The 23,460-nt window shown below is 47.3% G+C and overlaps 1 protein-coding gene across 6 annotated transcripts in view; it reads left to right on the forward strand.

The window, feature by feature from the left end:
* Positions 1 to 23,460, forward strand: part of NHEJ1 (non-homologous end joining factor 1) — a 1,839,518-nt gene that overhangs the window by 913,002 nt on the left and 903,056 nt on the right. The window lies entirely within an intron of this gene.

A 23,460-nucleotide genomic window follows, 5' to 3' on the forward strand; every position in this document is an offset into this window, starting at 1 on the left:
ACAAGTAAATCAAATAACCCAATCATGGAATCACCAATTAGTACATCAATTTAACATAGGAAGCACTTGCACTGTGGCACTGATTAGCAATGGCACAGTACCCAAAGCATATAACCAGCATAAAAATATCAAAACAGAGGAGGCAATCCGTCAAAATGGAAGGGAGACTCGCGCCAATGATTCCTTTTAGAACTGTTTACTCTTAAATGTGTTTGTACTGGCAGATCTCTGCTGGGACTTGAAGAAGAGAGTACTGTGCTGTTACCATTAAACCAGTACCATCTTTACTTGGATTATTTGAATTATTTACTACAATTTACTACAAAATTGGCGACGAGGGTGACCAGTGCCTATCTACTCTACTTACAGCACAGGAGTGGTACATTTTGGACATTTCACGAACATTTGGAGCACTTACAATACTTATTGGATAAGAAAATTTACTTTGAACTGCAGTGGATTACTTGCTTTTAATACAAGTGATCTCTATATTCATACAGGAAAGTATCTTGTTAATACAAGATTTTCTCAAGTTTTTGAGCCTTAATTTGGATTTATCTAAGAAGATTCTCATCCTACATCGTTTCAAACTCATCTACATCATATATGTACGCTGGGAACTGTTGGAGTGAAAACGAGAATTTTCTACATAAAATTATCAAGATATTACGAATTTTTGTAAGTTTCCAGCATTTTTCAAACCTGTTTTGAGCCCGCGCTGAACTTTCTTTAATTGCGTGAAATCTAGCGTTGTCACAGCTTCGTGAACTACCGTTGCTAGACTACAAGATATCACGCAACGATCTTCCAACACTACGCGACAGAGAAGGTATACCGTGTGATTGGTTGCAACTGAGTAACGTCACTACGCGACGACGTACAACGTCATTGGCGGCCATTTTGGATTACCATAACAACACGGCAATCTTTTACCGATACCACGGATATTATCGAGCAGTGAGAACTACTTTAATATTTACAAAACGACCTTCCAACACTACGCTACGGAAACTATATTTGCAGATACTACTGATCTTACCAAACAGTGGGAATCGTTTTAATATTTACAAAACTACTTTAAAGATCTGCTTCTTATAGAATGTATTAATATGTTGATGCATGTTTTGGTGACGTGCTCCGTTTTTAAAATGCATTAACACATTTTCTTTCAATTAACTGGCAAATATTATCAAAAAGTGCTATATTTTAGTGGTAGAGGTGTGTGAACATATTTTTTACAATATTTCAAGCGCAACATCTTATAGTCATATAAAATATATACGTATTGATCAGCTTACACATTCACAACTATGCAATTTCGATCCTCCGTCAAAATTTCTCCAGAGCAAGGGTGATCCTCCTATACCTTCGAATAGGTGGAAAGAGGAATTTTTAACTTATCTTAAGGCTATAGATGGGGAAAGGATGGGAAATGAGAGGAAAAAGAATATCTTCCTTCATTGTTTAGGGTCGGAAGGACAAGCTATTTTTAGGACTCTTCCACCGGTACCTGGTGATTTGGGCAATTTTGATGAAGCCATGTTACGAGTTGAAACAAGATTCAAACCCACTACTAGTATTGCTCTTAACCGTTATAAATTCTACACCAGGGCGCAAAAAGATTCTGAAAGTTTTGATTATTTCTTAACTGCTTTGAAGTCATTAGTTATTTCATGTAATTTTGGGGAAATTACAGATGAAATGATAAGGGACCAGATTATAGTAAATGTAAAGTGTAAGAAAACACAAGAGCAGTTATGGATTTTGGGGAATCCTACGTTAAAAGAAAGTATATCTACTGCTAAGGAATTTGAACAATCCAATAAATGGATGAAAACTATTGAAAAGAATGCTAAGGGTGGGAAGAATGACAAAACAGGAGATGTTTGTGCTATAACCAATGTAAAGAACAGTTTCCAATCTAATAAGAATGTTGGAAAGAATCAAATTGTGTGTTACAGATGTGGTAGTAATAATCATGTCTCATCTTTTAAGTTCTGTCCTGCAATTGGTAAAGAGTGTAGAAAATGTGGGAGAATTGGTCATTTCTCTAAAGCATGTAGGGATTTGAAAAAAGGGAGTAGTGATCGCAATATTAGTTATTTCAAGAAAAATGAGGTTTCATGTGTAAGGTCCAATCCTTCTTGTGAAATTTCTTGCATTCAATGCGAACATTCTAAAACCGGAGAAATGTTGAGAGAAGGTGGCATGGTTGTTTCATTGATAAACATTGGGGTTGTTGATGGGGAGGTACTTAATTCACCCAAATGTATTGTGAATTTTATGGATGTAGATCTTGAATTGATGGCAGACTCTGGTTCTCCCTGGACCATCATTACTAGAGATTATTTCTCTGAGAAGTATGGTTCAAAGCTATCTGAAAAAGAGCTTTCCTCGCCTGATATTAATACTCTGAGTTTCATTGGTTCGAACATCGATTTTATAGGTTATTTACAGACTACTATTTATTTTAAGGGGAGATCTGCAGTTATTAAATTGTATGTAGCAAAAAAAGGTGTTGATGTACTTGGATGGAGGGATCAATGGAAGTTGGGAATTATGTTAAATCCACGGGGTAAAGAACCTGTCACAGTGTATAGTGATACATTTCCACAGGAAGGTTCTATTGTCACTGTAGAAGGTGACAGTAGATGGGAAAATTTGGCTAAAGAATTTCCCAATGTATTTACAGAAGAATTGGGCAAATTGAAGGGTTTTGCACATGCTATCAAGCTCAAACAAGGAGCTGTTCCCATAGTACAAAAACTTAGAAATGTGCCACTTAATGTCAGAGAGGAATTAGGAAATGCGCTTAAAGAAATGTTGGACAATGGAGTGATAGAGGAGATTGAGTCATCTGAATGGGTTTCTCCAGTTGTTCTTGTTCGTAAGTCTGATAAAAGTTTGAGGCTTTGCATTGATTTGAGAGCTTTAAATGCGAATATCGTTGTTGATTTCCATCCCCTGCCCAACATAAATGAGGTAGTGAGCATGCTTGGGGAGGCCACAGTGTTTTCAACTCTCGATCTTAGATCGGCATACCATCAAATTGAGTTGACAAAAGAATCTAGACACCTAACGGCTTTTATTACCCCTCAAGGATTGTACCAATTTAAGCGGATGCCATTTGGGTTAGCCTCCGCGGCATCCGTTTTTCAAAGGTCAGTGTTTCATCTGTTCAGGGAGATGGGAAATTATGTTAAGTGCTTTCACGATGACATTCTCATCTTTTCAAAAAATAATGAAGTCCATTATGAACATTTAAGAAATGTATGTAAAGTTTTAAGTGATACTGGTTTGACAATCAAAAGTAAAAAGTGCAAATTATTTCAGAAGACTATAGAATACTTAGGGCACACAATATCAAAAGATGGTGTGTCTCCAAAGAAATCATTAGTTGACGCTATTTTAAAAGCACCTGCACCGGATTGTAAAGATAAATTGCTATCATTTTCAGGTCTTTGTGAGTACTACAGCAAGTTCATCAAAGATTTTGCTATTAAGATGGAACCTATTAGAGAACTTGCTAGGAAAAATGTGGAATTTGTATGGGGCAGTAGACAGCAAAATGCCTTTGATAAAATAAAAACTGATATGGTGGCTGCTCCTACTCTCAGACCTTTCTGTTTAGACAAATTATGTTTATTGACAGTAGATACTAGTCTTTACGGTTTGGGTTGTGTTTTGTCACAACGTTCAGGAAAGGAAGAGTGGAATGTGACATTTGCATCTCATACACTCACTACCACTGAGAGAGGATATGCTGTTATTGAGAAGGAACTTTTAGGTTGTGTATGGGCGGTGGAACATTTTCGGAATTACATTTGGGGAGCAAGGTTCATGTTAAGAACTGGCCATAAACCATTGGTGAATATTTTGTCACCTGGTGGAGGGGTTAGAGCTACTGCTCGCATAGCCAGTCTTATGTCACGACTCCAGGAGTATAATTTCGATATTGAGTATGTTCCAGGAAAATTGAATGTAACTGCGGACTGTCTGTCCAGACTACCATGTGACAGTGTCGATGAACCAGGTGATGAAGAAATTGTGGTTAGTATTACTGAGTCTATTTCTGAAAATTTTAAATTGATATCTGAAGAGATGTGGAAAAAAAGTATGAATGAGGACACTTTACTTTGTCAAGTGAGGGATTATGTCAAGAAAGGTTGGCCTCCCAAGAGTGAGGTGTCTAGTGATCTCATACCTTTTTTAAATATTAAAGAACAGTTAGTCACTGGAAGTGATTTGGTTTTTTAGATCTGAGAAGTGTATTCTGCCTTTTGGAATTCGTGAGTTTATTTTGAAACTCAGTCATGAGTGTCACATGGGTATGTCGTCCATGAAGAGGTTGATCAGATCAAATTTTTGGTGGCCTGGAGTAGATAAGTTTGTTGATAGGTTTGTGAGAGAGTGCCCAGATTGTATAGAAAGTAACAAGACTTGTAAATGTAGTCCAGCTCCTTTGATTCCAGTCAAGTGGCCGGAGTACCCATGGCAAAAGTTGGGTATTGACATTTCAGGTCCTTTCAATTTCTTACCAACAGAATGCAGGTTTGCCATTGTGGTAGTTGACTACCATTCCAAATGGCCAGAAGTCAAGCTTATTTCTCATCCAAATTCAGGAAATGTGATTTTATTTCTGAAAGAGCTGTTTGCTCGAGAAGGTTATCCTGAAATAATGATTTCTGATAATGGCATACAGAAATTCAAGAGTTTTTTAAAGATTGTGGTATCAAACATATCACCACAGCATTGTATGAACCTCAAGGGAACGGACAAGTTGAGAGGTATAACAGAGTACTCAAACAAGATATTCTTTGGGCCCGGACTTTTGGTAACTTGTGGAGAGAAAAGTTAAGGGAGAAACTTTGGTTATATCGGATAACACCTCATTCAACTACTGAAATTTCTCCTTTCCGGTTGTTGAGGGTTAGAGATCCCACATCTAAATTATGTCCTTGGTAGTTTAAAAAGAGTACTATTCCTCATGATGTTATGCTTAATCTTTCTGATGTAGCTCGTGAAGTTGAAATAAAGCAGGACAAGATCAAGTATGATTATGATGTTCGGATGAAAGTGAAGGAACCTATATTTAAGTGTGGTGAATGGGTGAGGATTCGCAAACCAGGTTTTGTATCCAAAGGTGAAATCAAATTTGGTAAACCAATTAAAATTGTGAAATAAATCGTAACAGTGTTGTCACATAGGATGGTAAGGTCTGGAATGTCAGACGAGTTTCTAAATGTATTCCTTTATGCCATTGAATTTCTTAAGAAGGGAAATATGTTGCATTTTATATTCATATTCATCTGTATTATTTCTCTTTTAAGATTATCTCAAAGTGTTTCTCTTTTAATCTGCAGTTCTTTAGTTCTATGCACATGCACCTGACTGAAGATTCCTTTTAGAACTGTTTACTTGTAAATGTGTTTGTACTGGCAGATCTCTGCTGGGACTTGAAGAAGAGAGTACTGTGCTGTTACCATTAAACCAGTACCATCTTTACTTGGATTATTTGAATTATTTACTACAATTTACTACAAACTACCCTTCCCCTTGGGATTTCTCTTCACTAAGGCGGAAACATCTGGACAGACCATCAGCGTTGGCGTGTTCTCTACCAGGGCGGTGTTCCACCGTAAAGACCATACCCTGTAGGGAAATGGACCACCTCAACAACTTTGGTTTCTTACCCTTCATCTGCATCAGCCATCTGAGGGGCCTGTGGTCGGTCTGAACCAGGAAGTGAGTCCCAAATAAGTGTGGTCTCAACTTTTTCAGTGCCCATACAACAGCAAATGCCTCACGCTCAATTGCACTCCACCTCTGTTCCCGTGGAAGTAACCTCCTACTGATAAAGGCTACAGGTTGGTCTAGGCCCTCTTCATTAATCGGTAATAGAACAGCCCCCACACCATGCTCTGAAGCGTCTGTCTGTAACATAAATTCTTTTGAGAAGATGGCCGCCTGAAGCACAGGTGCTGTGCACATGGCAGTCTTCAGGGCGTCAATAGCCTTCTGACAGGTGTCAGTCCAGTTCACTTTCTTGGGCTGCTTCCTGGAAGTTAGCTCAGTCAAGGGTGCAACAATGTTGCCATACCCCTTGACAAACCTCCTGTAGTATCCTGTGAGTCCTCAAAAGGCTTTCACCTGAGTCTTTGGGGGTTCCCATGCCAGGATGGTATCAATCTTGAGTTGTATGGGCGCCACCTGGCCGCTTCCTACCTGGTGACCCAAGTACACCATGGAACCCTGCCCGATCTGGCACTTGCTCGCCTTAATCGTGAGGCCTGCCTTGCGCAGTGCCATCAACACTTCCCAGAGGTGGTGCAGATGTTCCTCCCAACTGGCGCTGAACACTGCAATGTCATCCAGGTAGGTGGCACTGAAATCCTCCAGCCTAGCCAACCTCTGAAAGGTGGCAGGGGCATCCTTCATCCCAAAGGGCATAACCCGGAATTGGTAGTGCCCATCTGGTGTGGAGAATGCCGACCTCTCCTTAGCCCCATCAGTCAAGTGTGCTGAGGTGCTGTGCAGCCCCTAACCGATCAATGAGCTCATCAGCTCTGGGGATGGGGTGCGTGTCAGTCCTGGTGACTGAATTGAGCCCTCTGTAGTCCACACAGAACCGGAGTTCAGGTGTGGCACCCGGCGAGGCAGCCTTTGAGACCAAGACCACTCGGCTGGCCCAAGGACTGTTTGAGGACTCAATGACCCCTAAAGCGAACATCTTGGAGATTTCCTCCTTAATGTAAGCCCTACCCTTGTCAGTCACTCTGTAAGCCTTGTGTTTCACAGGAGGACTGTCTCCAGTGTCCACATCATGGATGCACCATTCAGTGACACCAGGAACCAAGGATAATAGATCAGAGAATTGCCCCAACAGTTGGCAACAATCTTGCTGCTGATCAGGGGTCAGTGTGGCAGAGAAGCTGACACCATCCACTGGCCCATCTTGCTCTGTTGCAAACAGGAGGTCAGGAAGATGCTCGGTCTCCTCCTCCATTCATCATCTGTCACTAGGAGCATGCCCACTTCGGACCTTTCTAAGTGGGGCTTTAGGCGGTTGACATGCAGGACCCTCAAGGGGTTCCTGGGAGACTGCAAGTTCACCAGATAGGTGACATCACTCTTGCGCTCCACCACCTCATACGGACCGGTCCACCTGTCCTGGAGCGCACAAGGCTCTACAGGGGCCATGACCCAAACTTTCTGTCCAGGTTGAAGCTCAATCAGAGTGGCATTCTGATCGTACCACCGCTTCATTTCCCCCTGGCTGGCTTCCAGATTCGCCTGAGCGAGATCTCTGAATCACCGAGTCTGGTTCCTGAAGGCCAGCATGTAACTATATACATCCTGGGTAGGTTTCCTGGGAAATTGTTCCCAGCCTTCCTTGACCAAACTCAAAGGTCAAAAAAACACACAAAAGAGTAGAACAGGTCAAGATAGTGGTGTGTGACTATATCAGTGACTAAGGTACAGTAGGCTGCATATGCGAACCAATGCTGTTGGAAGTTATTGGAAAACAAAAAGCTAGTATCAATCCCATCAGACCACCCCTTCGGTGGAATATACGTCATGTGGGAATTGCTGAACAATCCATATCTTGGCCGGCCATATATTGCCAGTTTCGAGCTGGATGTCAGAAAACTAGCCATGATGAAGTGGACTAGATGGTGTGCAGTGCTAGTGATGAATAAAATTGACTACACTGGCTCTGAAAGAGCGTGTATACAGAAGTCCGTGTGTCAAGGGATAAAAACCGCGCCTGGTAGTACGACTACCTTCTGGCGCTTGTGCAGTACGGTCAACATGTTTCAGCCAAAGGGGAATTACCCCGGCATTCTTCAGGACCTTAAATGTGAATTAGCTACTGCAGCTGTAACTACAAATGTCACGTTGGATGAAAAATAGCGATAAGTTTACTAGTAGAAGGATACATATCTACCAGGAACATTAGTGGTTAGACGTCCACTGGTGGGAGAGAAGCATTTCTTCTTCCCAGCATTGTGTGGGTGAAGACCTCACCTCACCCGGCAACCGCTCGGGAGTATGAGGCCCCGCTCTGTCCGTCGGTACCTCTGTTTGTGAGCCAAGCGGGAGGTCCTCTTACCGGGTGTCCATTCAAAAGTTGAAAGGGGCTGAACCCTAGGGACTTTTGTGGCACCTCTCGGTAGGCAAACAGAAGGCATGGCAAGAGGACGTCCCACTTATGCCTCATTGTTTCCTCAAGACCCATGATCATGCCTTTAAGGGTCCGGTTGAACCTTTCAACCAGCCCATTACCTTGTGGGTGGTATGGAGTGGTGAACTTGTAGGTAACACCACACTCCTTCCACAGAGACTTCATATAATTGGAAATGAAGTTTGTACCAGGGTCAGACACCACCTCTCTGGGGAACCCCACATGGGAGAAGATCCCCATCAGTGCACGTCCCACCACGGGGGCCGTCACTGTCACCACAGGGGCCGTCACTGTCCTGAACGGAATGGCTTGCGGGTACCGGGTAGCATGGTCCACCAAGACCAGGATAAACATGTTGCCCATGGCTGTCTTGAGGTACAGTGGCCCCACAATGTCAACGCCCACCCGTTCAAAGGGGGTACTGACAACAGGGAAAGGTTGGAGAGGGGCCTTGTGCCTCCTTCCACTTTATCTACTTGCCTGGCAAGTTTGACAGGTCCTATAATGTGTATCTTAACTCTTCCGCATCTGGGGCCAATAAAAGTGGGAGACAAGCCTTTCAAACGTCTTGTTCTGACCCGCTAAAGGAGCATCATGAGCCAAACCCAGTAGGAAGGCTCTGAAGCGCTGGGGTACCACCAGCACACGGGCTGACACAGGCTCAGCAACCTAAGGCTCGCTATACAGGAGACCGTTCTCCCAGTAGATCCAATGTGATCCAGACTGATCACCTGCTGCCTGGTTTGTGGCCTGTTGCCTCAAACCCACAAGAGAAGGGCACTTCTGCTGCTCTTCACAAAATTCCTCCCTGGAGGGACCCCCTTCTTGCTGCAATGGGTCAGCTCAGGCAGGTTCCCCAGTTCAGAAACTTGCTCCCTGTAGGTTCCAGGGCATCCCCCTCAAGGTCTGCCTCCTCCTGCACCGTGGGAACTATGGGGGCTGGTTTCCTGCACCCCATACCTCTTCTCTTTAAGGCAGGTCCCTGGGACATACTTTCAGGCTCCAGGGTCTCTTGAACACCCTTAGCTGCCATAGACCGTGTGGTCACACACGCCCACTCAGGCAGACCCAACATCTCTAAATGCGCCTTCTTTTCCACCTTAACCAAAGGGGAGCTTTCCAAATCATTGCCTAACAGACAATCAACAGGCATGGATGGCCTCACAGCTACTTGAAGAGTACCAGAGATACCTCCCCTCTCAAAGGGAACTTGAGCCACCTTGCAATGGCTCTCTGTGTTGTCAGCAGCAACAACTGGGAAGAATGCATTGGGGACCACCTGCTCTTTAGACACCAAGTGACACTTGACAGCTGTCACACTTGCTCCTGTGTCTCTCAGAGCCTCCACTCTATGGCCGTTGATGGTCACCCACTGCCTGTATTTCTTAGTGTTATCAGGCAGCTGAGTTCTAGGGACCATCTCAAAGTCTCCTAATGAGACAAGGGACATTTCTGCGGGACCCCACCCACCTTGGGCACCCATCTCCCCCCCCATCCACCCCCAGGGCTACACTGGCCATCTCACGGGGTGGTGTACCGGGTGGCACATACTGACCCTTTTGGGGACACTGGGGATCATACCAACGGTGTCCCACCTGCTTACACTGAAAGCAGGTAACAGGCCCCCTATGAAGAGGTTTACCTGTCTGGATCCTAACTTCTTTTCACAGGGAGGCTGGGAACCCTTAACTTGATTCCCTTGGGAATTACTTTGGGGACCTTTCTGGAACTCCTCCTGTTTATCCTGTCCCCCCCACTCTTCTGCTGTGGATCCTGCCCACCCTTGGCGGAGTCTCCCACAAGACCCTTGTGGACCCTGGTACTGACCCAGCGGTCCGCCTCTTCAGCGAGCTTTCTAGGGTTAGTCAACTTGCTATCAATAAGGTGCTGGCGTAGCTCTGGAAAACAATTAGCAGACAAGTGCTCCCTAGCAATCAAATCATAGAGCACTTGAAAAATATCCACGTTGCTACCCCTCACCCAACCATCCATAGCTCTGCAAAAGAAAGACACATATTCTACCCAAGTGGTTCCCTCCAACTTCTTACAATTCCTGAACTTCTGTCTATAGAGTTCTGGAGTTAACCCATACCTGGTCATCAGTTCTTCTTTCATGTGGGCGTAAGACATCCTATGATCACTGAACAGGTCTAACAGAGTATTCCTACCTTCAGTTAAAAAGCGGCCCCACAACCCCGCTCCCCAATCCTTCTCAGGGACCCGGTGGGCCAACATTGCTATCTCATAGGCTGCAAACCACTGCCCAATATCTTCATTTTTGTGGAAATCTTTGATGACATTCTTGGGAATATGTACCCTGCCTTCTGAAGGCACAGATGGTGCGCTGCCACCAGAGCGATTGATTTCTAAGCCCTTGGCCTTGATCTCTAACTCCCTCAACATCCTCTCATGTTCCATTCTCATTCTCTCTCTTTCCAAAGACAACCTGTTATTCTCTGTTTCCCTCTGACTCTCCATCTTAAGCTTAGCCAACTCCAGCTTCAGTGCCCTATTTCTCTGCCTGTCTTCCAACTCTCTGGGGGACAGGTCTTTGGAAGAGATACTGCTGCCAGGTGGAAAGAGTCCCCCTCCCCTAGCTGAAAATACTGGCCACTCAATGGGCCCATCTGCATCCCCAACTGGCTCCACCACAAGATCAGGGGCATTTCTTGCTTCTACCTAGGCCCTCCGCGCCTTCTGGTAGTCATCCTTTTCAGAAATGCCTGGTGTAGCAACTTTCAATTTCCTGCACAGATGTTTGAGCTGTTTCACAGTGTAGGTATCCAACCTCTGTTCCTCAAATTCAAGATCCATAGATGCAACAGATGCTGGTTTACTCATGGTAGTAAAAATTGGGAGTTTTCAGGAAAAACTAACTTTTCAAGGAAAAAGATTCTAAAAAAAGTATGTGGTCTTATTTGGTCTGCACTCACTAGTAGTGTACACCAATCACTGTATATGAATCACAAATGCAAAGTCCAAATCCTCACCGCTGACCACCAATGTTAGATCATGGGGGTCTCTAGTTGGCACTGGTATTCACCGTTATCCAAATAAAGACCCTTACTTCTAAGTCAGGATAAGGGGATTACACTCCTTAATAACCCCTGCTCACTCCCTTGGTAGCTTGGCACGAGCAGACCGGCTTATCTCAGAGGCAGTGTGTTAAGCATTTGTGAATATACACAGAAATACAGTGAAAACACTACAGATGGACACAACACAGGTTTTATAAAAAATAAGTACTCTTTATATAGACTTAACACAAGACCACAAACGACAAAAATCCACAATACTATACTTAAGATTGCTTAGAGATGATAAAACGTTGCTTAGTTCAAGTTGATGATAAATGCGACAAAGTTCTCAACAAAGTACCTGGATGCGTAACGCAAAGTAAACAAAAGGCGCGCAAAAGGGGAGATGCGTCGGTTCTATGATCCGGGGACAGGTGATGCGTCGTGCCTCAATGCTTGCGTAGAGTAGGGTATGCGTTGTGATCCTTAGCAGTGCGGAAGTGATGCATAGATTCTCAGCCTGCGGGCCCGTTGCGGTGCGCAAAATGGCGCCTTGATGTGATGCGATGATCTGGTTGAGATGCGAGAAGATGGCGCCCTTGATGCGGCGATGCGATGGCGATGCGTAGACACCCTGGCAGCCTTGCGACGACTCTGTACTTTGGAGTCGCGATCGGCCCTGCGACACGCTTCTCCGGTGATGCGATGGCGACTCTCTCGATGACATCACGCTTCTCCGGTGATGCGATAGCAGACAGCTTTGATGAACACAGGCTCCCATGGAGATGTGGCAAAGGCTCGCTTCTCCGGCGTTGCGACGATCTTGGCTGCGGTGGTGACACGCTTTTTCTCGATGCGTCGCGCTTCCAACTCCCGGCGACACATTTAGTCAGAATTCCCAGCAAGAAAATTCAGAGAAGAGCTGGAGATGAAGTCTTTTGTCCCTGAGAATTTAGTAGGAGGCAAGCACAGTTCAAGCCCTTGGAGAATATTCTGTACATTATGAAAGTCCTTAAAAAGTTCCTTCTCCTTTTCTTGGCAATGAAGCAACCACTGCAGGCCAACCCAGCAAACAGCACACTGAGAGGGGGGCAGTAAAACTCCTGCAGCTTCCTTGGTTCTCCTTGGCAAAAGGTTTCTTGTTCCAGAAGTGATCTAATTTCTTGGGATCAGGGTCACAATATTTATACCCAAAAATCCTTTGTTCTCAGGAACTGCCTCGTCCAAACCAGTTCCTGAGCACTTTGTTTACATGACTCCCTTCCTTTCACTGTGCGGGGCAGAGACATCAGCCGCCCCACAAGAGGTGAAGCCAGCACAGGGGAGGGAGGGTACAGCACTGGAGCACTTTGTTGACAAGATTCCTTCTCTACTTTCACAGTGCAGGGCAGAGACATTAGACAAGCCACAGGAGGTGGAGCCAGCATTGTAGAGGGAAAGGCCCAGCCCTATTCAGGTCCCAGGTGCAATCCTCTCTCCCATCTAGATGCAGATCTCCCTATTCACCACTGGGCTGCCCCAGCCTGTCTCCTAGAATCCCCCATCCCTGTCAAACCCAGACAAGGAATACACAACCTAGCATAGGCAGGCATGGACAGTTAGGCAAGAAAATACCTACTTTCTAAAAGTGGTATTTTCAAACACAGAATATTAAAATCAACTTTACTAAACAATGTATTTTATCATTCGGAGTTCAGGCATACTAAATTTCAATTTCTACCATGTTCCCTGAGTCAGTTAGGATTATAAGAATGTAATAATCTAACTGCCCATTCTAGCCTATGGAGAACAGGTAACCTTCAATAGTAAAAAACGAAAATGGCTGTATTTCACTATTAGGACATGCTACATACACCAGAGCATGTCCTACCTTATACCTACAATGCACCCTGCCCTTGGGTCTACCATGAGGGTGTCTAACATGAAGCAAAGGGGAGGTTTAGGGACTGGCAAGTGGGTGTGCTTGGCCAAGTCGACATGGCAGTGCTAGACTGCCCATAGGCCTTGCAATGGCAGGCCTGAGACACACTTTACAAGCTGCTTCTGTGGGTGGCACAACCAGTGCTGCAAGCCCACCAGCAGCATTTGATTTACAAGCCCTGGGCACACATGGTGCACTGTACTAGGGTCTGACAAGTAAACCAAATAACCCAATCATGGAATCACCAATTTGTACATCAATTTAACATGTGTACTGTGGCACTGATTAGCAATGGCACAGTACCCAAAGCATATAACCAGCAAAAACATATCAAAACAGAGGAGGCAATCCTTCCATTTTGACGGGAGACTCGCGCCAATGATGCCAGGTCTAACACGTGTCCCCTCCAGCTGAAATGTGGGGAGAAATACCCTTCCCCTTGGGATTTCGCTTCACTAAGGCGGAAACATCTGGACAGACCATCAGCGTTGGCGTGTTCTCTACCAGGGCGGTGTTCCACCGTAAAGACCATACCCTGTAGGGAAATGGACCACCTCAACAACTTTGGTTTCTCACCCATCATCTGCATCAGCCATCTGAGGGGCCTGTGGTTGGTCTGAACCAGGAAGTGAGTCCCAAATTAGTGTGGTCTCAACTTTTTCAGTGCCCATACCACAGCAAATGCCTCACGCTCAATTGCACTCCACCTCTGTTCCCGTGGAAGTAACCTCCTACTGATAAAGGCTACAGGTTGGTCTAGGCCCTCTTCATTAATCGGTAATAGAACAGCCCCCACACCATGCTCTGAAGCATCTGTCTGTAACATAAATTCTTTTGAGAAGTTAGCCGCCTGAAGCACGGGTGCTGTGCACATGGCAGTCTTCAGGGCGTCAATAGCCTTCTGACAGGTGTCAGTCCAGTTCACTTTCTTGGGCTGCTTCCTGGAAGTTAGCTCAGTCAAGGGTGCAACAATGTTGCCATACCCCTTGACAAACCTCCTGTAGTATCCCGTGAGTCCTAAAAAGGCTTTCACCTGAGTCTTTGGGGGTTCCCATGCCAGGATGGTATCAATCTTGAGTTGTATGGGCGCCACCTGGCCGCTTCCTACCTGGTGACCCAAGTACACCATGGAACCCTGCCCGATCTGGCACTTACTCGCCTTCCTTGCGCAGTGCCATCAACACTTCCCAGAGCTGGTGCAGATGTTCCTCCCAACTGGCGCTGAACACTGCAATGTCATCCAGGTAGGTGGCACTGAAATCCTCCAGCCTAGCCAACCTCTGAAAGGTGGCAGGGGCATTTTTCATCCCAAAGGGCATAACCCGGAATTGGTAGTGCCCATCTGGTGTGGAGAATGCCGACCTCTCCTTAGCCCCATCAGTCAAGGCAATCTGCCAGTACCCAGACGTCAAATCAAATGTGCTGAGGTGCTGTGCAGCCCCTAACCGATCAATGAGCTCATCAGCTCTGGGGATGCGGTGCGTGTCAGTCCTGGTGACTGAATTGAGCCCTCTGTAGTCCACACAGAACCGGAGTTCAGGTGTGGCACCCGGCGAGGCAGCCTTTGGGACCAAGACCACTCGGCTGGCCCAAGGACTGTTTGAGGACTCAATGACCCGACTTCGATCATATTCGATCACTAGAGTGTGCTAGAGAGCTGTGGGAGACACACTTCTGCCGAAAACGCCATTCCGCCGGAGTTGGACGTCGGAGCGGGTTGCTGCTGCCCGCCCTGCTTGTTTCTCGTGGAGACGCGGCCAAGTGGCATCCTTTGAGAGGTACTCCTCACGGCTGCGGAGTCACACCGCCTACAAGCCAGCAAGCAGGGCGGTGCTTCAACAACGGCGTTTCAACCACAGCGGAACTACTGAAGCTTTCGCCGCTGCCCCGCGGAAGCCCTCTCGAAAAGAAGTGACCTGCAGAAGTCTCTCACCTGGCACCCCCTGCCTGGCCACCCTCACCCCCACCCTCACCTGTGTGGCGCTCATCCCCAGCATTCGGTCCGTCTGGCTCTACATCATTCTGTGTTGCTGCGTATCTGCAGTACAGTTGCTCACGGGAGGAGCACAGCGGCGTGACGGGATGAAGGAGAGCCTCGATTGGGAGCCGGTGAGCAGGGGAGCGGTGCAGTGTTGGGAGGGTGCTCCAATGTGCAAGAAGTGAGCGGCTCGCTGGTAGCTAGCTGAGTTATAGCTGGAACCACAGCTCACCTACTGCAGTTCAATCGATGAACTTCTGAAAAATCTCAGACATTTTTTTAAGGTTGCTCACACCCCAAAGGATTGCTCATAACCCAAGGAGGACAGTGAAAGCAGGGGGGGGGGGGCCTCGACGTTATCACAAATCAGCAATTTGCTCCCGAGTCCTCACCCAGGAATTGTCTCCAGCTCCCCAGACCCTTGCCTTTCAAATACGCCGATCCGGCCGGGTCTGAACTCTACGCAAGCAGCCACTGCCCATCGACAGCAAAGCCCGGCCAAGCAGCAGCAGCAGCAACCCTGCCCTACCCTTAGCCCTGCCCTACCCTTAGCCCTGCCCTACCCTTATCTCCACGCCCACACGCTGCCTCAGCTGCCCATAGTCGCTCTTTCATTCAATCCACAGCGACGGCAAAGCCCCGGAGTTACGCTGTCTAGCGGCAACAAGGCAAGGCAAGGCAATACTAGGAGGTCATCCGACCAGGTGGTCATTTGGCCATGGGGGTCAAAAGGAAGGGCCGCCAGGCGTTGTCTCCGGAAAAAAGCCCAACTACTCAATCACCAACCTGCAAGACAACCCGGAAGACCAGGAGTAAATCACTAACTGTTAGTCCAAACGAAAGGGCACAAGAGGCAGCCCAAAGAGGGACAATCACAAACTTTTTTAAGAAAAGGGATCCCCCCAACAACATTCACGGCTCCGGCCCCAGCCTAACAACCATCCCTGGCACTCCAGACCCCGCTCAAGACCCAGTTCAAGACAACAGCACACCTAATTACAGTGGACGACTGTCGAACCTTAACTGTACTCCCAAAGTAGCGTCGCCCTTTTGTGAGGAACTCAGTTCCACCCAGGACCAGGCCAGCAGACAGGCCATTACAGCTCACGGTCAGTCACACCTAAAGCCAATCGCAGGACCACTCTGTGTCAGCTCTTCTCCCCGGTCCACAATCGAGACACAGGTCACCACAATCGACAAGTTCACCGCCGCAGTCCAGACCGGAAGCGGCTCCTCCGCATCAACAATAGCTCAAATCCACCAGCCAAAAATCCCTGGCGTATCTGCTCAGAACCCAGGTCCTAGCATTTCACAGCACGACCATGAACACGTGCACAAGAATTTTAATCCAACGTTTCCTCAACCGGATTTCCCTGTTCCATCGCCGTCACCTGCCGAGAAATGAAATGAAATGATTACGCTCTTGAATAGCGCACGACTACCCGTAGGCATCTCGGCGCTTGCTTAGGGAACCCGTCCTGGTATTCCCCTGTGAGATACCCTGGCAGGGTGTCCACAAGGTGAAAGCCAGGCATCCCGCCGCGAGGGGCCGTAGTGGAGATTAAGCAAGCTATTGCCCAGAGTCGCAGAGTGTGACCCCGTGAGTTGAGTAGGCACCGGAACGAGAATTATCGAGTCCGTGGAATTTTTGAGCCCGAGACCCGCCGAGGCGGGGAATCCAACCCTGGTCCATGGCTGATCTCAGCTTCCGGGTCTGCCGCCTCTAACCACTGAGCCACGCTTCTCCGAGGAGCTCTTGGGCTCCTTTCTTCACAATCTTGAGCAAAAGATTGAAAGAACTCTCGAACTAACCCCCATTCCATCTTGGCCCCAAGAATCCCTTTGGGCTACCAAAAGGAAAACACTGAATCCTGACCGCGATACCAGCATAGATATGACCTTGGACAATCCATCCCAGTCGGAGTCAAGCAGTGCCACCAACAAAGCTCTTCTGTGGCAATCCACTAAGATGGAACTACAGATTGACCTCTTGCAGGCAATAGCTGGGCGATTAGCCGACATAGGCTTCAAGGTGGAGGCCCTGGCCAATAGGATCTCCCAGCACGAGGGCTCCAACTGGGGGGCCGGCGCCTGCCGTTGCTCAGATATCATCGAGAAGTGGGCCTCTCTGCCTGAGGTACTAGCCGAAATCATGGAAATAGCGAAAGGAAGAACTGCGCAACCCACGTTGAATGATAAAGAGAAGGGGGCAAAGCACAACAGCCACACACCGAAGGCGAAACAAACACCATGGGCCCGAATGGGGAAGAAAGACACAGCTGATAATGGCAAAAGCGCAGGACTTTCAACCACAAAGCCAGCGAGAAGCTCTCCAGAACCCATAACCGTCGATAGCCTCAATCACAGGGACAGTGAAGAAATCAAAACAGCTGGGCCAGATGACTCACCAGGCTCAATAGACACGCAGAAGCCCCCAATGTCAAGAAGAGCAAAAAAGAAGCTAAAAAAACAGCAGAAAAAATTAAAGTTAAAAGTTAGACAACCACAGGCTTTGAAGCCTAAGCACCAACCATCAAATGAGGGGACAAAAGCTAAAGTGACCCAGCTGTATCCAATATTTACAGATAAAAAATGGGGCATAAGGACCATTCAGGCCATCCCACCAAAGGGAGAGCATTGCAACCAACCCACATTAGTAGGTTCCTCCAGCTTAAAGGAAGAAAAGCCACCAGCAACGCAAACTAGGTCCACGGCAAATCAGCCTATGGCCGAAAAAAACCTACCAGCCCCAACATGGTCTCAACAGCCAACTCTGTTAACATCCGTGTCCCAAGGTGTCACTTTGTATCAACCCCAAACAAGCCCCCAGCTCTCCATCAGGATAAATGACTACCAAAATAAGAGGTTGCAAGGAGGTACGCCCCCAACCCTCCAAGGCAGTCACAGTTCTGTGCCCCCTCCCGTTGAACCAACTACAAAAAAGGGCGGTGAGCCCCCCAAATAGCATCCAGACGGGCCTAAGAGTACACACCGGAATCAGAATACTTTATGAAAACAATCAACGAATTATACATAACATCTTTCCCCTCCCTGAGCAAAAGGGACCAGGAAGCAAGATGACACATCACTCCTAGCCGCTATAACAGTCAGCAATCCAGCAGGGACGCCAGGTTCGGCACCACTGCAAAACCAGAACTTTCAGTAATCTCCTGGAACATAGCAGGGGTTAGTAAAATCTGCAACAATGAGAATCTGAAGCAGTTCCTGGAAAGTGGGGACTTAATCTGTCTCCAAGAAACCTGGGCCTTGACCTCCACCCCCCTGGCTGGGTATTACGAGTTCCAAGTACCAGCAACGAAAAGGAACCTTTTCGGCCGCCCAGCAGGTGGACTATCAATATTCATAAAACACGTGTGCGCATTCGATGCCTCCCATATCAACGTGAATACGGTCGGTCTACAAGCGCTACTGATAAGGGGCCAGAGCCCCACTAGTCACCCAATTCATCTGCTTGTATTAAACTGCTACATCAACCCCGCACAGTCCCTTATGAAAGACCACCTAGAGGCACTGGCATCTAACTTGGAGGACTTGTTAATCAAATACAAAACACATCAGGTCATCTTAGCAGGGGACTTCAACTTAAAAGACCTAGATAACTTGGAAACCCTTCCCTGAGGCTCAGGAAGGGCGGCTCCCCTGCGCGACCTCTTCCGCAGCTACAAACTGACATCAACTCACACGCAGAAAACACTAGGTTCAAGCACCTGGCAGCCACATCCCACTTTTCGGAATCTGTCCAGAATTGACTACATCTTGATAAGTGGAACACTGGTGGATAGAATGACTGACTATGAAGTCGTGAACCGACAGGACAGCGATCACAGGCCATTAAAAGTATCATTCCAGCTGGTCATACCGGCCGCCACCCTCTACCACACCATTGGGGAGTCAAGCGGGGAGGAGACACACACTGCCCTGCGGAGAATCAAGTGGACAGACAAGACAGAGGGAAAACTCCAATTATGGGTATGTCAGATACAGCAAGGGAGTCTGCCCGCTCTTGGTCCCCCCACAATAGGATGGGTGCAAATCATCGAGGACCTACAAAATAAACTCGGTAATCCTAAATCACATAATCCAACAACAAAAGTGCCCTTCAAGAATCGGAGAACTTGCCCCCATGATATCCGGAAACTTAAACGACTTCTGCGGAAGGCTCGCGCAGTAAAGAAACAAAGTGGCCACCAAGCAGAAGGGCCCTCAATATCGGAATTGAGGACCTCCCTAAGGAAGAAGCTATGGGAACTAAAAAAAACGGACACGGAAAGCAAATGGCTAAAAGTTTTCCTTCTCCTCAAACAAAAGAACTCTGCTCGACTCTGGAGTTTCATCAATCAGCTGAGCAACCGAGGGCCAATGAGGGAAAACGGGGTAGCCGAAAAAGTCTGGATCCAATATGTGAAACAGCTATACGAATCTGCCCCCAGCCAGGAACCCCCGACAACGGATAGGGTGGAGCTAACCGAGAAAGTCCAACAGCCTTGCCTCCAGTTAGAAACAGCCACCTCAACCCCAAGAAACAACATAAGGGGTAATAGCTCCCCGGTCGCCGCCTTCACAACTACATCAACCTGGGCGAACACCAGACAGGTCATCAACACCATCAAGCGGATGAGGAACGACGGCGCGCCGGGGCCCAATGGGATTCCAGCACCTGTCTTTAAACAGGCATCAGAGTTTTGGGCGACACTCTTAACTCCACTCTTTAGTTACACCTACCACACCACAATAATCCCCGACTCTTGGAGGGGCTCCATACTGTTTCCCATCTTCAAAAAAGGCGACCGCTCCGAGCCTTCGAATTACAGGCTCATTGCCTTGCTTGACTTGGAGGCCAAGGCATATGCACGCCTATTACTCAGGGATCTGGAAAAATGGGCCGAAGATGAAAAAATAATACCAACCTATCAGACTGGTTTCAGGGCCAAGGCCTCTACAATGGACAATGTCCTGGCGCTAGCACATCTTTCAGCCAAGGCAACCCAGAAGAACCATCCCCCACTATTCTGCTGCTTTGTGGACTACAGTACAGCATTTGACAAAGTGGACAGAAAACGCCTTTGGTGGAAGTTAGAAAAATGGGGGATAACACCGAAACTTTTGAAGGCTATCATGGCACTTTATGAGGCCACCTGGGTGCGGGTTAAAACAAGTACACACACTGTCACTCGCAAAATATCTACAGCAAACGGGCTGAAGCAAGGGTGCGTGCTGGCCCCCCTCCTATTTAATCTATACACTGCGGATCTGGGAGAGGCCCTAAAAGGTGCCAGTTTAGTAGCACCCAGACTAGGAAGCATAAGGCTACCACTTTTACAGTACGCCGACGATACAGCCATTATGGATCATACGAGGATAGGCTTACAAAGAGCTCTAACGGCCTTAAACAGTTTCAACATTGCCAATAGCCTGACGGTAAACAAAGGGAAAACCAAGGTCATCATCTTCGGATCGTTCCGTCATAAACGGCACGCACAGTGGCAGTTGGGGAACGCTCAAATACACTCTGTGGCCTCTTACAACTACCTGCGGGTTTGGTTTTCGGAACGGGCCAAAGCAAATGTCCATCTCAGTCATCTGGCCTCAAAAGCCAATAAGGTGATACACCTGCTAAGACAACTAAACCGGAACCTGATCAGCCCCTCCGCTAGCCCAATTTTGATAGCTCTAAGAGCAAAACTTCTGCCCGCAATCTCTTACGGGCACTTGGCATTTCCAGGGAAGTTGGATGCACTTCTCACCTCTGCCCAAATTAAGGCGTACAAGTCGGTGTTACATATCCCAAGGTCTGCAAGGAGAACCAGGCTGAGACTGGAGCTTGGCCTTGCTAGGCAAGACGTGATCGGCCAGGGGGAGCTCATCAAACTGTACCTAAGAACATTAAAGGCCCCGGCTAATTCCCTAAAATACCATCTGTGCCCCATCTTTGAAGACCCAACTTCGACATGGCACATTAGGTTGGGAAAAGCAACTAAAGCCCTTAAGTTAGTAGAAGAAAATCTACCGCGGCAGGACATCCCGCTGAATTTTTGGAAGAGAGCAATCAATAAACAAGTGAATGAAATCTCCTTTGAACTTGATCATAGATCCATTCGTCGAAGCTCTAATTTGGAACCCCTAAACAACTCCTATACGGTGGGCAAAGCACAACCATATCTAAGCGAGGCCATCACAACACATGCCCGAAGTAAAATTCTATCCATGAGGCTGGTCACGCTCGGGATAGCAGATTTCAACCCTGCTTGGGCCCAAAAAGGGGCCCTCACATCCTGCAGGCTTTGCGCGTACAAAAGGGAATCCTGGCTGCACCTTCTTTGCTGCTGTCCTCATTTCAAGAGCGAACGTCGGCGATTGCTGCGCCCGATCTGCCTCTATCAGAGCATTACAACATGCTCAGAAGCATCAGCCCTGTGCTTGTCAACAACTAACACCATGTTCCTAGCGAGATCAGCGAAATTTGTTCACCAAATTAGTATAGCACTAAAAACTTATAATGAGAGTATCTCCTAACCCAGGATACTCACCACAACAAGATCTGATATGAGCTGAACTGAACCAGACCCTTTGTTCCATCGAAAAAGTCACCAGCTCGCCATTGTAACCAATAATGCAAAGATTTTTTCGAACCTTCACAAATGCTGGGAACTCCTAATCAATGAGACTAAGACTGTGGGAGTTGCACTCCTCTCTACCCATATTGCTCTCTCCTTATATACCATTATCCTAATCAGCATAGGTACAGTCCTCTACTCTTTTTTTTTTTAAACATGAAAGAAAGTTTATTTTAGAATTATTGATCTTTGTACTTTCTCTTTTACTGTAAAGATGTTAATTATTGCGCAGTTAATCAAAACTTGAAACTTGACTCAATGACCCCTAAAGCGAACATCTTGGAGACTTCCTCCTTAATGTAAGCCCTACCCTTGTCAGTCACTCTGTAAGCCTTGTGTTTCACAGGAGGACTGTCTCCAGTGTCCACATCATGGACGCACCATTCAGTGACACCAGGAACAAAGGATAATAGATAGGAGAATTGCCCCAACAGTTGGCAACAATCTTGCTGCTGATCAGGGGTCAGTGTGGCAGAGAAGCTGACACCATCCAATGGCCCATCTTGCTCTGTTGCAAACAGGAGGTCAGGAAGATGCTCGGTCTCCTCCTCCATTCCATCATCTGTCGCTAGGAGCATGCCCACTTCGGACCTTTCTAAGTGGTGCTTTAGGCGGTTGACATGCAGGACCCTCAAGGGGTTCCTGGGAGACTACAAGTTCACCAGATAGGTGACATCACTCTTGCGCTCCACCACCTCATATGGACCGGTCCACCTGTCCTGGAGCGCACAAGGCTCCACAGGGGCCATGACCCAAACTTTCTGTCCAGGTTGAAGCTCAATCAGAGTGGCATTCTGATCGTACCACCGCTTCATTTCCTCCTGGCTGGCTTCCAGATTCGCCTGAGCGAGATCTCTGAATTACCGAGTCTGGTTCCTGAAGGCCAGCATGTAACTATATACATCCTGGGGAGGTTTCCTGGGAAATTGTTCCCAGCCTTCCTTGACCAAACTCAAAGGTCCTGTTACCGGGTGCCCATTCAAAAGTTCAAAGGGGCTGAACCCTAGGGACTTTTGTGGCACCTCTCGGTAGGCAAACAGAAGGCATGGCAAGAGGACGTCCCACTTATGCCTCATTGTTTCCCATGATCATGCCTTTAAGGGTCCGTTAGAACCTTTCAACTAGCCCATTACCTTGTGTGTGGTATGGAGTGGTGAACTTGTAGGTAACACCACACTCCTTCCACAGAGACTTCATATAATTAGAAATGAAGTTTGTACCAGGGTCAGACACCACCTCTCTGGGGAACCCCACACGGGAGAAGATCCCCATCAGTGCACGTCCCACCACGGGGGACGTCACTGTCACCACGGGGGCCGTCACTGTACTGAGTGGAATGGCTTGCGGGTACCGGGTAGCATGGTCCACCAAGATTAGGATAAACCTGTTGCCCATGGCTGTCTTTGGGTCCAGTGGCCCCACAATGTCAACGCCCACCCGTTTAAAGGGGGTACTGACAACAGGGAAAGGTTGGAGAGGGGCCTTGTGCCTCCTTCCACTTTACCTACTTGCCTGGCAAGTTTGACAGGTCCTACCATGTGTATCTGAACTCTTCCGCATCTGGGGCCATTAAAGGTGGGAAACAAGCCTTTCAAATGTCTTGTTCTGCCCTAGATGACCAGCTAAAGGAGCATCATGAGCCAAACCCAGTAGGAAGGCTCTGAAGCGCTGGGGTACCACCAGCACACGGGCTGACACAGGCTCAGCAACCTAAGGCTCGCTAT

This window comes from Lissotriton helveticus, chromosome 3_1 (assembly GCF_964261635.1).
Source record: "Lissotriton helveticus chromosome 3_1, aLisHel1.1, whole genome shotgun sequence".
NCBI classification, from domain to species: Eukaryota; Metazoa; Chordata; class Amphibia; order Caudata; family Salamandridae; genus Lissotriton; species Lissotriton helveticus.